The following is a 13,259-nucleotide window of genomic DNA, read 5'->3' as shown; positions in this document are numbered from 1 at the left end:
AGAATGCAATTTCGTGGACCCACGTTTATTGTTTCGGAGTCACCGAGATTGTCCACTCGAGTAAGAGAAACCTGGCATCCTTTTCGGTGTCACCAAAAAGAGCTACTCGGTATCACTAAGATGGTTCTCAAAACCGTAAACATTAAATCAGTGGAACCGATTTCACAAACTCGGTGTCACCGAGATGACTGCTACGGGAAATTAGATCCAGAATTTCGTCAATTTGTACTCTACGGGAATTTTCTTGTGGAAAGGAGTACTTGCACACTGTGGATTTTAGATAAATCAACTATTGTGCATGGATTGGATTAGGGAGCGCAAAAGAGGAGCGGATCCGTACCCTAACTTGGCGTCGGTCCGAATACGACGGCGATGCCGGTGTAGATTCCATCGACGACTGTGAATCCTAGCGATGGAGGAGGTCGGGGATGCAAAGGCGATGACCAGGGGTCCTTGGAGGCAGAGTAGGGTTTCGGGATGAAGGGTTTTGAGGAAGTGTTTTCAAAAACCCTACCGGCTAGGTTATATACGTGTCACTGTTAGTGTTACCGAGATGACAAAATTGGTGTCACCGAGTTCCTCTGCTGTGACCCGACAGGGAAACTCCTGTAACCGAGTTAGTGATTTCGGTGGTACCGAGATGGAAAATTCTGATTAGCTTTGTAATTTGGTGGGCCTAATTTTGTGGGATTGTGTCACGCTGAAGATGCGACCCTATCCTCAATTTGGCACGAAGGCCTTGTTAGGGATAGAAGCGCATCTCGTTGTGTCGCAAGAATGGATATCGTTACAAGTGCAGGTACTGAAAAGAAGACACACATATATATATATATATATATATAGAATTGGCTTACACTCGCCACAAGCTACACCAGAGTCACAGCAGAACAATACATAATCATCATGAAGAAGAGCAGGGTCCGACTACGGACGAAAACAAACGCGAAAAGAAGAACGACGTCCATCCTTGCTATCCGAGGCTGCCGGCCTGGAACCCATCCTAGATCGATGAAGAAGAAGAAGAAGAAGCAGCTCCAAATGAACAATCAACGCGCTCACGTCGAGTAACCTTTACATGTACCTGCAACTGGTGTTGTAGTAATCTGTGAGCCACAGGGGACTCAGCAATCTCATTTCCAAAGGTATCAAGACTAGCAAAGATTACTGGGTGAGGTATGGTTAAGTGGTGAGGTTGCAACAACGACTAAGCATATATTTGGTGGCTAACTTACGAGTACAAGAAATAAGAGGGGGAAGATCTACGCATAGCGGACGTGAACTACTGATGATCAAATGAATGATCCTGAACACCTACCTACGTCAGACATAACCCCACCGTGTCCTCGATCGGAGAAGGAACTCACGAAAGAGACAGTCACGGTTACACACACAGTTGCCATATTTTAATTAGGTTAACTTCAAGTTATCTAGAACCAGTGTTAAACAAAGTTTCCACGTTGCCACATAACCACGGGCACGACTTTCCGAAAGATTTAACCTTGCAGGGGTGCTCCAACTAGTCCATCACAAATTACCACAAGCCGCATAGAAATCCTCGATCATGACACTCGCGATCTCGTCGGACTCCTTAGTGGAAAACCTCAACTCTGAGATTACTCAAAGCATCACCGGAATCCCGATGTACAAGATATCTCGTCAAAGGTAAAGCTAATCCAGCAAGGCCGCCCGGTGTGTCGACGGTCCCGAGAGGAGCCGCGTATCTCGTTCTCAGGACACGACGGATGAGCGACGCGTACGGTGGCCTGATAGAAATCACCCAAGTTGCCCTGGGTTGGCCCCGCATAGTGCGCTGTTTTGGACCAGCACCATCAGCACTGGTCCTCCCTGTATTATGTAGAATTACTCGTCGGGTAGCGCTAACTCCCTATGCATTTCAAATTAACAGAATAATTATGTTGGGAAAATGTAGTACCAATGTTGGGCCTTGCTAGACCAGCTTTAATCTAAAACGAATTATCAAGGGGGTCCCCATAACAACCCCGATCGTGTTAGGAGCGCTCAATTATGGAACATAACACCGGTAGCCGAAACTAAGGGGGCAAAGGTGGAACAAAACACCAGGCTAGAAAGGCCGAGCCTTCCACGTTTTACCAAGTATATAGGTGCATTAAATTAAATAGCATTAATATGGTGATATAAACAGGAACGCATGTTATCACATGGAAGCAACTACACCTGCAACTAGCAACACTAACACAGGGTTAAGCAAGTGGTAACATAGCCAATCAGTGGTTTGCTAGGTTGAACAGGTTGAAGGTTTTCATGGAATTGTTGAGAGGCTGATATTTAACATGTGGTAGGCAACGAGGCATAACGATAGAAACGGTAAAACTAGCATGGCAATGATAGTAAAGGTATCTGGGGAAATGGTCATCTTGCCTGAGATCCCGCTTGGAAGAAGAATGACTCCGTGAAGTAGACGAACCGATGTAGTCGAACGTGTCCTCACAATCCGACACGCTTGCGGAGCTCTATCGAGGCGGGGGAAACCGGAAACAAGCATCAACACATGACATTCACCACACGATGCACAACACAAATGATGCATGAGCAGCTGAACACATGCAAGACACGGCATGGCAAATCACACAATCAAACATTACACGTTAACTGAAGTTCAATATGCAACGAGTTGCATATTGACGAAACTCCACGTTTAATTATTTAGTTCTATCCCGATTAGGTACTCTGCATTATTAAATGTGATTAAACATGGCTAGAGGTGAAGCGCAATTAATCTACCTATCTAGGCATTTTAAATGAGGTCGGAAATGACATATAGCACCTCCGAAACGACCTCAGATGGTAATTTACAATTCTTTCCAGATCTGAACTAACACATTTAATTAGTTGTTAAACAGCAAAACAAATAGGTTCACATGATTCTACGCGTCGCTACAAGCAATTAACATATAGAGAACATCTCCAACGGAGCTACGGATCAAAAGATACAAGCACCGCAAGATATGATGGCATGAATGCAATATGTGTGCAACGACGGTCACGAGCACTTCAAAACATTCAACCAGCAAGAGAAAATGAAACTACACGAGATTCTAAGCAAGTTTCATATAGGACACGATCAAAACGGAGCTACGGTTCAACAACAACGAGCAAAACAAGAAATCGCTACAATCTGCCAAAATCAGCCACATAGCATTTTCTACGCCCCACAACTACAAGCTACACAAAACCTATATACTCAACCAAGGCATGACACGAAAGAGGGTAAGAAGCACTACAACATACAACCAACAACAACTAGCATGGCATCTCCTTCAAATGAAGCACGAAATAAATCCTACAAAAAAGACAAGAGGGCAACATAGCAAAATATCACGCGAACTAACTTGCTCAAAAGCTAAAACTAATTGCACAGAAAAATCCTACGGATTTTTCTACCCCGAAAACATATAAAACATGTGGGGTTGCAACAAAAAAATATCGACACACGTAAATGCGGGATAATGTCCTAAGCACGGAAAATAAACTAGCGGCAAATACCTACACGCAAAAATACCAATGACCGCTCTAAAATACATGGCAAGAGGGTTCCTAAATCATGGACATTTCTACTACGACATTCGAGCAATCCGGCCTTGCGCGAAATAATAAATACGGGCGTCTATTGATACGTCCATTTTGCATCATGCTTTCATGTTGATATTTATTGCTTTTTGGGCTGTTATATTACTCGTGGTACCATATTTATGCCTTTTCTCTCTTATTTTGCAAGGATTATTTGAAGAGGGAGAATTCAGGCAGCTGGAATTCTGGACTGGAAAAGGAGAAAATCCTAGTCCACTATTCCGCACATCTCCAAATGCCCTCAAAATTTACGTGGATTTTTTCTGGAGTATATTAAAAATACTAGGCGAAAGAACTACCGGAGGGGGGCACCAGGGCTCCACAAGCTTGCCCACCGCCACCACCCCCCTGGTGGCGCAGGGCAGGCTTGTGGGCTGCCTGAAGGCCCACTAGCCCCCCTCTTTTGCTACATGAAGCGTCCTGGTCTGGACAAAATCAATCGGGAGCTTTTTCGTTGTTTCGCCGCCACCATGAGGCAGAACTTGAGCAGATCCAATCTAGAGCTCCGGCAGGACGATCCTGCCGGGGAAACTCCCCTCCCGGAGGGGGAAATCGTCGCCATCGTCATCACCAACACTCCTCTCGTCAGAGGGGAGGCATCTTCATCAACATCTTCATTAGCACCATCTCCTCTCCAATCCCTAGTTCATCTCTTGTAACCAATCTTCGTCTCACAACTCCGATTGGTACTTGTAAGGTTGCTAGTAGTGTTGATTACTCTTTGTAGTTGATGCTAGTTGGATTACTTGGTGGAAGAGTTTAAGTTCAGATCCCTGATGCTATTCATTACACCTCTGGTCATGATTATGATTATGTCTTGTGAGTAGTTACTTTTGTTCCTGAGGACATGGGACGAGTCATGTTAATAATAGTCATGTGAATTGGATATTCGTTCCGTATTTTGATATGTTGTATGTTGTCTTTTCCTCTAGTGGTGTTATGTGAACGTCAGCTACATAACACTTCACCATATTTGGGCCTAGAGGAAGGCATTGTGAAGTAGTAAGTAGATGATGGGTTGCTGGAGTGACAGAAGCTTAAACCCCAGTCTATGCGTTTCTTCGTGAGGGGCTGATTTGGATCCACTAGTTTAATGCTATGGTTATACTTTGTCTTAATTCTTCTTTTGTAGTCGCGGATGCTTGCGAGAGAGGTTAATCATAAGTGGGATGCTTGTCCAAGTAAGGGCAGTACCCAAGCGCCGGTCCACCCATATATCAAACTATCAAAGCAACGAACGCGAATCATATGAACATGATGAAACTAGCATGACAGAAATTCCCGTGTGTCCTCGGGAGCGTTTTTCCTCCTATAAGACTTTGTTCAGGCTTGTCCCTTGCTGCAAAAGGGATTGGGCTACTTGCTGCACCGTTGCTACTAGTTGTTACTTGTTACTCTTTGCTTGCTACGTTTCACCTTGCTACACAATCACTTGTTACCGCTACTTTCAGTGCTTGCAGTTATTACCTTGCTGAAATCCGTTTATCAGAGCCTTCTGCTCCTCGCTGGGTTCGACACTCTTACTTATCGAAAGGACTACGATTGATCCCCTATACTTGAGGGTCATCATCTATCCTATTGGATCAGCTTGTAAACCTAGTCATATGGCGGCTCAAACTACGTCAAACAAATATGTAAGTTTTATAATCGGATTCTACGCGCAAAACTACACCAAATACATATACAACTCATCGCGATCCGACTAACGGTTAAAAAGATATGGACGTTTTATTATACATCTTTTTCGTGAAAATTAATATATTCTCAGAAAAAAAATACTAAGCTAAATGGGCCTAACAGGGGCGCAAAACAAAAAAAGGGCGCTGGGGGGCGAGGGATAGATCTCGGCTCACCTTGGGGGAGCCTCGGGCCGGTTGGAGGTTTGGAGGAGTGGGCCTCGGTGGCCTGCTGGCGCAGGGGAGGTCGCCTGGAGCTGGTGCTGGGCCGGCTGCGGGGCCACTGGCGGGCGCTGGAGGAGCCGAGGCCTGGCCGAAGCTAGGCCGACGAGGCCGAGGGGGCGACGGGCCATCACGCTGGCGGTTGTTGGCGTTGGCGCATGGGGAAGATTGAGCGTGGTCAACGCGGGGGCTCGCTGCCTCGTTCCCTTCGCCCGAGGAGAGGCCACGTTTGGCGGCTGCCGACTGGAGCGCTTCCACCTGGTCGCGCGGGACGGCTCCCGATCTGGACACCCGATCCAGATCGCGGGAAGGGGTGGGGTTCCCGAGGAGACTGTCGGCAGGAGGAACGAAGGACATGGGCGGCTGCTACGCAACTGGGGATTTTGATCGGAGCTGGCGGCTGGCTCGCAGATCGAGGGAAGGGCGGCGGCTGTAGACTCTCTCGTGCTGGCTCCTAGCGGGGAAAACTAGGTGGGGCTAGGGACTGGATCTATGCCTGAATGGGAGGAGGAGGAAAACGAGGAAGGAGCCCAGGTGGTGTGCGACGGCAGCGCTGAGAAAAACGGGAGAAATTCTAGGGTTTCGGTCTAGTAGAGCTAGGGTAGACTATATAGCTAGTGGGTTAGGTATAGGGGCATCTGGACCCTCCGATTTAGATCGGATGGTCGAGATAATTAGGTTCAGGAGTGCAATGGACAAACCGATGACGATTTGCGGTAAAACGGGGTTGATCCGGATCCAACGGTCACGATCGTCGGGTTCGGGTTCCGGGAGGTTTGCACACTGGGATGCGCGTAGGGTCGATGCACTGTGCAGAGGGGCTAGGCGGAGATGAGAGGGAAAACGGGCACCCGGCAACATATTTTAAAAACACCGACAACCCTCCGACGGTAGACCGAATACGGTGCCGCAACGGTCGACCGTTCGGGTACCAGACGGACTCCGATCGCGACGAAATTCGACAGGCGGCCTAGCTATAACTAATCACGAACATGTCAAGTTTCACCCCGATCAGAGAAAGTTTTCAACACACTTTTAAAACAGGGTTTTGATGATGCCGCGGGCGCGTGCGTGTGCGGTCGGGCTCAGAATGGACAACGACGAGAACCGACAACTAACAACGGATGCAAGTTTTCAAAACTGGCGGCAACGGGATGCCGATGCAATGCTGATGATGCGCATGATGCGATGATGATGCGACAATAGAAAATATACACACGACGAAAACGGAATAGAAGGGGGGAATCTTCTGGAACGTCGGCATCAGGCTGTCACAGATTGGTTTCACCGAGATTCACAAAGAGGTTTTGGAAGGCAGCCTTTGACGATAGGAACTATGAGTGCTCCTTCACACAGAGGGATCAAGAAGTGCTTGTTCAAGTTTTGTGATGAAGCATGAATAGAACTTGATATGAGAAAGCATATATATCTAGAGGAGGGTCCTAGGCATTCTAGTCCATCCAATTGGCAAAAGATAAATCAGAGCCAAATAACAACAATTGGATGTCCTCGTATGAGCAAAAATATGCAGACCAACATGCTCACACAATAAGATGATATATAAAACACGGTGAACCTGCACAAACATTCTAGCATCTATCAAGCACTTTGGCGATGACAAAGTCATCTATATATGAGTATATTGACTTAGGAGCCAAGTAAGAATACTTGATCATATGTCATACTCATTGATTAAGCACAACTTGGGTTACCACTTTTACATAAAGCATTAATGTGTTCATATCCTTAGGATATGCTTATACTCAAAGTTTAAGACTAAAGCTCCCCTTTGATAAGACATGCCCCCTAAGAGTGATAAACTAACCTTGGGTTTTGTCGTAGAAGACTTCAAGTAGGTGAAGTAGTGGTGGATGCTAATGTTGATGAAGATCATTTTGAGTTGGCAGCAATCCTTGTTGTTTCTTACTCTTCTCACCTACATGGGTTACTCCCAAAACACAATGAACATATGCAATAATATCTATGGACATGGACTGATATACATATGGAATGATGTCCAAAGATACATTAATTACCTTGTCCCTTGCTTACCTTTGAGGGAATGTGTGACTCCTTGAACTAATGCATATGGTTGAGGTTGATTGCACATAGTTCTTGCCAAAATGAATAAGAGTGAATTTCATTGGCGGAGTCACCCTCAAGAAATTTATAGTTATTCCTCTTGGGAATCCACATTAGCCTGATGGGAATCCTTGGAGTTGTGGTATCACTAGATGAGTTAGTGCTAGTAGTCTCCTCGGGAAGCCACTTGACCTTGACTTGGGGTTCCTCTTCAAATGAGTCAACGTGCTCTTGAGGCTTTCCCTTTCCCTTGTGGTCTTATGGTAGAATGCCATCTCGTGAGCTTGTTCCTTTGGGAGTAGTAGGATCATACTTATCCTCTTGGGGAATAAACTTAGGAATGGGATATTAACCTTCTTCCCAAACATCTCGGTTGACGTTGAAGTAGCCAACACTTTGTTTCTTCTGATGTCCTGCTTGCTTGCACACAATTTCCTCAAATTTCTTACTTCCGGCAAGACTCTTGAAGACACCTCTCTCTATAATCCCTTTAAATACATCATTTTCTTGCTCATGTGTAACTTGGCTAAGAGAACCATTAGTGTAATCATGAGAGCTACTAGCAACAACATCATTAGGTTTAGCTTTAGCATTGTTGTTACTAGAAGAAGAAACTTTCTTGCCTTTGTTACTAGTGTTCTTTGGTTTAACTTGTGGAATAAAAGTAGACAAGAGTAATCGTTTGGCTAGATAAGAAGAACTCTTCTTTCAAAGATCATCATTGATTGCTTTTAGGAACTCATGTTCTTTCTCGAAATTGAGCTTCTCGAAGTGTAGCTTCTCATGAGTTCTTGCAAGCTCTCTATGATCTTCTAGAGTAGTTTCATGAGCCAACTTAAGAGTGTTCAATTCTTTAGTTAGTTGTTCGATCTCTTTCTTATCATCATCACTCGATTTCTCTTGACTAGGATGATAATTAGCAAGTTCATTTTTAGTGCAATCACTATTTTTATCGAAGAGCAAGTCATCTTCTCCTAATAAGTCATCCTCATCACTATTAAAATCAAAATACTCGGGGTGTGATACCTTAGGACCTTTAGCCATGAAGTAGTTTCCGAACCCCTCATTTGGTGAATCAAATAAGTCGTGGGAGTTGGAGGAAACGGGTGCAATTCCGGCAACACCTTCGTCTTGACTATAGTTGGAGTTGGAGTGATAGCTTCTCTCGGATTGGTTGTCAGACTCAGAGGCAGAAACCCATTCACCAACATGATCTTGATGTCTTCTTCTAGAGCTGCTCTTGGTGTATTTGTCCTTCTTCTCCGATTCCTTGCCTCTCCGTGAGTGTCTTAGTTCATAACGATCTTATCTACTCCTTCTCTCTCTGCGAGGTGACTCATCCCTTGAGCTTCATCTTCGAGGTGACTCTTCTCTTCGTTTGTAAGGAGCCGAGCACTCATTGGAGTAGTGTCCGGGCTTCCCACAGTTATAGCAGTTTTGGTCACGACTGGACGGATGCTTCTCATCATGTCTTGAGCTTGAGATTCTCTATTTGCCTCTACTCTTGTAGGATTTGTTGAATTTTCTGACCACGAGGATTATCTCTTCATCAGTGACAAGATTGTCTTTTGAAGTAGCGAGAGCATCGCTTGAATCTTTGTTAGCACCGCTTGACTTGTTGTGCAACTCATCTTTGTCCTTGAGTGACATCTCATGAGGAACAATCCTACCAATGACTTCAGTTGTCTTGAGATCTTTGTAGTTTGGCATCATTTGGATCAATGTGCACACAATGTCATACTTTCCATCAAGAGTTCTAAGTATCTTCTTGATGATGAATTTGTCGGTCATGTCTCTACTTCCTAAGCCGACAATCTCATTTGTGATGAGAGCTAGCCCAGCGTTCATTTCAGCGACGCCTTCACCATCGTTCATCTTGAACTTGTCAAGCTGACTTTGGAGCACGTCCAACTTAGATTCTCTGACAGAATTAGTACCTTCATGCATATCGATCAAAGTATCCCAAATTTCTTTTGCATTCTCAAGGCAGCTTATTTTGTTGAATTCTTTGGGGCATAGACCGTTGAAGATCATGTCGCAGTCTTGTGCATTGAGTTGCAACATCTTCAGTTCATCTGCTGTCGCATCACGATCTGGTTCATGCCCTTCTCCGAAGAAATCACCTTGCAGACCAACACGAAAACAGCCCATAAGTAAGGATTAAAACTAAGAATATGCATTTTCATCTTATGCTTCCAACTAGAAAAACTAGTGCCATCGAAGTATGGACCTCTACGGTGATAATTTCCATAACTAGATGTCATACTCTCCTAGGTTGTGAAACCAATGCAATGGAGACCCAAGATCTGATACCACTTGTAGGGTCGAAAGTATGTCTAGAGGGGGGGGGGTGATTAGACTAGTTGACAAGATAAAAACTTAGCTTTTTCCCAATTTTAGTTGTGGGTCAGTTTTAGCAATTATGGCAAGTCAAGTACACCCTACACATGCAGTTCTAAGAGTATAGCAACGGAATGTATAACATGCAATTGTAAAGTAAAAGAGTAAGGTAGGGGGATCAAACGCATGAGGTTGACACGATGAGTTTTGGGATCATTCCGATAGGTGGCGCCATCGTACGTCCATGTTAGTGGAGCTTCAACCCACGGAGGGTAACGACTGTGAGAGTCCACGGAGGGCTCCACCCACAAGGGGTCCACGAAGAAGCAGCCTTGTGTGTTCCACCACGGCTTCCGTCCACGAAGGAATAGCCTTACTCACGGTAGATCTTCACGAAGTAGGCGATCTCCTTGCCCTTACAAACATCTTGGTTCAACTCCACAACATGAAGTAGGAGGCTCCCAAGCGACACCTAACCAATATAGGAGGCACCACCCTCCAAAAGTTAATAGATGTGGTAGAACGATGAACTTCTTGCTCTTGTGCTTCTAAAGATAGTCACCTCAACACACAACCACTCTCTCACAGAATAGGCATGGGTAGGACAGATTGATTTGGTGGAAAGCAACTTGGGGAGGCTAGAGATCAAGTTTCAAATGATTGGATTGGAATATCTTGGTCTCAACACATAAGTAGGTGGCTCTCTCTCAGAAAAACGGATCTAGCAATGAAGTGTGTGTTCTGAGTGCTTCTCTCTCGAATGAGAGGTGGGTGGAGGGTTATATATAGGCAATCCCCAAAATCCAACCGTTACACCTAAAGTGGTCAACTTGATGAAACCGAAGTCATGAACTCGGTGGTACCGACTTGCACTAAAGGCAGGAACTTTTGAATCTCGGTGGAACCGATATACACAACTCAGTGACACCGAAAAGGTGACTAACGGTCAGATGACACAACTCGGTGACACCGATACCGAAACTAAGAAATTCCAATTGTGTGTACCGAGGCAACAACAAGTTGGTCACCTAAACTCGGTAGCACCGACACGGTTTCGGTTGCACCAATTTGGTGGCTTTGGCTAGGGTTCTGTCTGGGATGAAAATCGGTAGGGCCGAATTGAGAAACTTGGTGGCACCAATTTTTTATATGAGGCTTTGGACACAATGGTTATGTGGGAAAATGACTAAGTATTTTTGGTGGCTATCTTTGAGCAGTTGAGCAATCAGTTCATTTTAATACCTCACCCCCTTTTAATAGTATTGGCTTTCCTATGGACTCAAAAGTGATTTCTCACAAATATAAATTGAAGAGTATTCTATCTTAAAGCTTGGGCCAATCTTATTACTTTCTTGTATCAAGGGGCATCTCCACATAAGCCTTTAGCCAATGCATCTTTTGAACTTCTCTAAAATATACTTGGATAAATACATTAGTTCAATGATGCATATGTTGTGATCAATTATCAAAACCACCCTAGGGAGCAATTGTGCTTTCAGCTAGACGCAAGAACTGATAGCGCAAGGATGAGAATAACAGTTAAATTCAGGTGAGGTACTCTCTTTTCATCGTCCATCGCGTCTTTTCCTTGGTGTGTCGTTGGTTTAGGGCGGGAGGCTGCTGGCACAACCGCACTTTAGTTCTCCTTTTCTTCTTAATTTTGGTTCCCTGTGTTATGCTCTTTTTATATGTTTGTCATTCTCATTGGAGCTAGCTGGCGAACGGTTGCCAGCTAGGGTGGCACATGCGAACACCGTGGGTGGCATTTTTAGTGTGTATTGTTGGCAATTTTCAAAACTAGCATGTTAGTTCCTTCTTTTGTAGTTCTTTTGGAAAGTACGTTTAGGCTTGAACAAATGGAAAATAAAACTATCATTTACTTACTCAAGCACAAAACATAAAACAACTAGGCTCACCTATGTGCACCAACAACTTATGCTAAGTAAGGTAAACAATTAAGTGATAGAAAGATATATAAAAAGAAACAATATGAATATCACAAAGTAAAGTGCATAAGTAAAGGGCTCGGGTAAGAGATAACCAAGGAACAAGGAGACAATGATGTATCCCAAAGTTCACACCCTTGCGGATGCTAATCTCCATTCGGAGCGGCATGGAGGCACAATGCTCCCCAAGAAGACACTAGGGCCACCATAATCTCCTCACGCCTTGGCACAATGCAAGATGCTGTGATTCCACTAGTGGTGCCCTTGAAGGCGGCAACCGAGCCTTTACAAACAAGGTTGGGGCACTCTCGACAACTTATATGGAGGCTCCCAACACCACCACGAAGCTTCACCACAATGGATTGTGGCTCCGAGGTGACCTCAACCATCTAGGGCGCCAAAACATCCAAGAGGCACACGCTCTAGGATGCCCAAACACCCAAGAGTAAAAAGCTTCTCAAACTTCACTTCCATGTATCAGTGTGGAGAACTCAAACCTATGCACCAAATGCAATGGCAAGGGCACATGGAGTGCCCAAGTCCTTCTCCCCTAAATCGCACCACAACTATTAATTCCATGGAGGAAAATTGGAGGAAGAACGAAGAAGGGAACACAAATAACTCCAAGATCTAGATCCAAGGGGTTCCCCTCACATAGAGGAGAAAGTGATTGGTGGAATCGTAGATCTAGATCTCCTCTCTCTTTTCCCTCACGAAATAGCAAGAATCATTGGAGGGATTGAGAGATAGCAAGCTCGAAGAATGTCAACAATGGGGGGGGGAACTCGAGCTCAAAGGATAAGATCCATTGGGGAAGAAGACCCTTTTATAGGAGGTAAAAAATCCAACTGTTACCCCCCTCAGCCGGAGAGTGTACTACCGCTCGGGCGACAGTGCTCCACTGATAGTTCTGAATCCAGAAGGTTAGGCGGTAGTTGAGCGGTACCGGTGGCGGTACTACTGCGCCGTACTACTGTCCGCCCAGTCCAGCACGAAAAGTCGAGACTTCACACGTAGCGGTACAACGCGCGGTGCTCGGCAGCAATACTACCGCCCGAGGGCGGTACTACCGCTTACCCAGAGCAGTACTACCACTTACACTATAGGTGGTACTACCACTCACGAGCTCAGTACAACCGCTTGTTTCTTTAAGGAACACAACTCAAGAAACAGATGAATGCAGGAACGTGATAAATGCCATAACTTCTACAAATGAGCTCTGAAGCTTATTGGATAAATGATGACAAATACTATCCAAACAACGACTGGTTATATTAAGAAGATGCAAGGGGAGTATGCCTATGATATAGAGGAGTGAAATCTCCATCAGAGAAACACCGAAGTATACTCCAACATCGAAAACATCATAGAAGACACAAATGAA

Source organism: Hordeum vulgare, chromosome 5H (genome assembly GCF_904849725.1).
Source record: "Hordeum vulgare subsp. vulgare chromosome 5H, MorexV3_pseudomolecules_assembly, whole genome shotgun sequence".
Classification (NCBI taxonomy): domain Eukaryota; kingdom Viridiplantae; phylum Streptophyta; class Magnoliopsida; order Poales; family Poaceae; genus Hordeum; species Hordeum vulgare.
Note: the sequence above shows the minus strand (reverse complement) of the source record.